Consider the following 4,244-nt stretch of genomic DNA (forward strand, 5'->3'; position numbering starts at 1 on the left):
TGTTATTGTGAGGGTGGATAATTTCATATTTTTGGCTGACTCTATCATCCTAGACTGTGAGGTTAACACCAAGATGTCCATTATATTAGGAAGATCGTTTATGGCCACAGGAAGAGCTATGGTTGACATGGAGAATAATGACCTAAAATTCAGAGTCAGTGATGAGGATGCAACATTCAACATCCAAAAGTCAATGAAGAAACCAACTGAGATGAGGGTAGTGTCATTGATTGATCGTATTGATGACCCTAGAGAATATTTCTATGGGTATCTTGATGCATTCTGAGTAGTCAAGATACTTGTGTCGTACCGCGATGTTAAATCAAGAACTAGATAGGAGGCAACCCATAAGCTTGCTGGTGAAGTCTGAGTAACCAACATAGCCAGGTCGTGCCGCGATGTAAAATCAAGTGCTGGGTGGGAGGCAACCCACTATTTTTAGTGTTTGTTTTTTGTTATTTTTCTTTTTTGTTGGTTTTTATCTCTTGGACTTACCTGGAATATGGTAAAAAAAATTCTACATTCATAGATTTTCCGGTAAAGGGACTGTGTGATAAACACCTTATGGTCACGAGTCCTACACGGCCAGTTGTGTAACAAGGTGAAAATTGAAATTTTGAGGATGAAAAATGGTAAGTTATGAAATGTGGCATCTAATTTTACTTTTGGGACATAAAACATAGGTTGTGATACCATAAGTATCTGGAAAAATATTAAAATGCCAAGTTTAGGTTGTTGAAAAGTGGGACAAAATTTTGGCCTGACACCTACTAGTTATAGGTGGTATCTGCGTCTAGAGCCAGACCGCGAGTGGTGGTCGCAGGTACAAGCCACGGTTTGGTCAAATTTTGGCCCACCATTAAAATTTTGGGCCCACCAACACTTAATTATGAGCTAAAACATCCCCCACCTATATAAAAACATCTTACACCCATTCTAACTCATTTAAATCCTCTAAACTTCACTTTTCTCTTTGAATTCAATTTTTCTACTTAAAAAAAACTAACCCTACACTTAATTAAAGACTAAATTGACACTTATTTGAGATACCAAACTATTCCAACACGCTAAAAAAACACGTTCTAACTTTGGTTTTCTTGATTTCTTCATTATTCTCTTCCGATTCTTCATATAAAAGGTAACTTTATCAGCTTGTAATGTTATATATTGGTTTATCTATTGTTTAAACAAGTTTATATGTTTATTCCATTGCAAAATATATAGAATCGATCATGCTTTCAAGGATGATCCTTGAAGTAGCCTAAAAACATAATGTAGAGCCTTGTTTTGAAGAAAAATCTAAAGTTAGGCCCTAACTGGAAGTCAAACTTGAATGATTGAAAGTAACACTAATAGTTGAGCATGTTTGTTTTCTTTGAAAACTGTTACTTATGATAAGTTTGTATACATTGGACTTGTTGGGATTTCAAATAGGTTTTAGGGGTGTGAAAATTGAAGGAAAATTCAAACTTTTAAAATTTTAAGTTTTTCTTTGACTTTTTCTATCCCTCACTTTTTTTGGAAACTAAAAACTAGTTTTAAAGGTACATATGACACCTAAAGAGGTTAAGAAAATGAAGTCTAGTACTAAACGGGCAGAGTCTCTCAAGCCTACCGGTTCAATAAAGCAGTACTCGAGGTAGCACTGTGCGGTTAGATAAAGAATCACGAAAGGACAGACTCGCTAGGGTACTCATCCATCTAGAGACCACTACAGACCGACCAAAGATAAAGTCAACACAGATATCATCCCTACACACTCCTCCTCCTGATGATGATGAGGAGGAGGAGGAGGAGATAGATTCTGAGGCTACCCTATAGTATGCTACTTAGGACCCCCAATTTAAGGAGGGGTCCCAAGATTCATCTAATGAGGTTGAGTAGGAATAGTAATTTGTGGTGCCCCAGTCTAAGGAAGGTACCGATACTCATGTACAACATACAGAGGTACTTTAGTCTGATAAGAGTATTGAGAAGCCTTCCCATAATGTATCAGTACAACAGAGCCCTACACTTTTACATAGACCAAAGGCACCTCCCAAGGAAGGACCTATAAGATGGTGCATGGAAGAGATACAGAATATGTTTGAGCTTGATAGTCAAGTTTGGGAGCTAGGCAGGACTATGAGGTGTATTTATGAGAAGCACCGGATTGACTTATCAGGGCTAGATTGAGTACCACAACTATGGGTAGCATTTGATAGATTTCAATTAGAATGGATGACTAGGCCACTCAATTGTTACAGCTAGGCTATGGTATGAGAATTTTATGCATCCTATAGAGCTATCGTCTTTAGACATTGTACCCCTATGCGATGCAGGGTCTGAAGGCAAGTCTAACATTTCTATATAGTGATCTGGTCTTCATGGTTAGATCAAGAGTTGACTTGAAGTGGTATGCTTCCATCCTTCGAAAGACTTTATTTCATATTTTGGGTTCCCTTATCTTGGACTTTATTTTAGATTTGTTTTATCTATGGTCGAGGGCATGTCCTGAAATTTTACTGGTATTCTATTTTGTTAGAGTCTTTGTTGTACTACTATGGACATAGGTATTATGGTTTCTATTCGATATTATTTTTGGTATTGTGGATGGCATAACACCCCGTATTTTACATATACTAGTTCTATTTATATGGAACTTGGTATAGCCTTGTGGGTATAGATAACGGACAAGATTTGTTATATGAGTATTGATGGTGCAGATGGAGTTCTAGATACTACCTGTACGTTTAATGTGATGCAACCAAGTTAACGTCAGTACAACTATTTAACTTAAAATTGTAAGCTGGTATTTGAATCTAAAGTTTAAATTGACCAAATATATAGAAGCTGTAAGTCAGATTAAAGAGATTAAGAACTGAAAATAAAGTAATTTATTAAGGTGTTTACTTGACTTAATTAAGCTAGTAGGTGGGTCACCTACTAGAGCTATTTGGACCAAGTTAATGGGCTCAAGGCTATGGATTAGATTTAGGCCTATATTAATGTACTCATTTGGGCCCAAATTAAGTAAGAGAGGAAAAAGATGGAAAAAGGGTCAAATTTAATTGAGCCCAACTAAGAAATAAGTAAGTAAGTGCATCACCTACTTTGAAATTTTGAGCAGCTTGAACCCTTAAGTAGGTGCATCACCTACTTGGACTAATTTATGGCAGAAAATGGGGTCAATAAGAGAGGTTCTAGAGGGCTACAATAAGACAAATATAGCTGGTCTTTTTACACATTTTTAAACAATATCCACCCTTTTAATTTCAGGTTTCTTCCTTTCCTAAAGTGGATAAGAACAATAGCCCTAAAATACCTTCTAGGGTTCTTGAAGAAACTCTCATTTGTGCAAGCCAAGGGAAGTGAAAACACTTAAGGATGAGCTTAGTTATCTCATGGAAGATTAGTAAAACATGCTATAAGTTCTTAATTATTAATACATGGCAAAGTAGAGAACAAGCTACCTGCTCACTTTTCTTTGTTATTAAGAGACTTCTCTTTTCTTCTTTGGTTTAAAGTGTAAAGGAAAGTTCAAGTTCTTTTAGAGTTAAAGTTAAAAGGATAAACTACAAAAAACTAAGGTAAGGTGACTACTCCTATAATGGCCTGAGTCTGGTACCCCAGACACTACCTGGTGGTCATAATCCTAAAGGACCACAAACTAACTCTCGACTGATATCTATAACTGAGAACTGAACAATACACTGTAAAAATGTAGAAAACTAGCAGAAAACTTGTCATACGGTTCAAATATCTGAAATACAACTGAAAACTGAATACTAATACATCTGTCTAAAAAGCCTCTAAACTGTTTGCACTGTGGAGTTGATGAGATAGGTCCCTAACTAACTCTTTCTACTAAAATACTAAATCTAGTGCTATAATAAAATAAATATTATCCTCGAATGATGAGGACTCACTGTTACGTCTGCTACTGCTGACTGAATCAGAACTGCTAAGGGTGCTCTGGATCTTGCGCTTCTGAACCTATGGTATAAAACACCATAGCGCGAAAAAGTATGTACTAGTATGATGGAATGTACTGGTATGCTAGAGAAGGTAAGGGGGTTCATATGCATGAACAATATTGACTAAATAATTTGAGTATACTGAATGAAGGTACATATATGGATTCATAAACTATAACTGAAATAATAGGAACACTGAATACTGAATTCTAATAACTGGATTTCTAATAATTGAGTCTACTGAAACTGATATCTGATTGACTTAGGTTTAGATCAGTCCTATCTAGC

Source organism: Capsicum annuum, chromosome 9 (assembly GCF_002878395.1).
Source record: "Capsicum annuum cultivar UCD-10X-F1 chromosome 9, UCD10Xv1.1, whole genome shotgun sequence".
Classification (NCBI taxonomy): domain Eukaryota; kingdom Viridiplantae; phylum Streptophyta; class Magnoliopsida; order Solanales; family Solanaceae; genus Capsicum; species Capsicum annuum.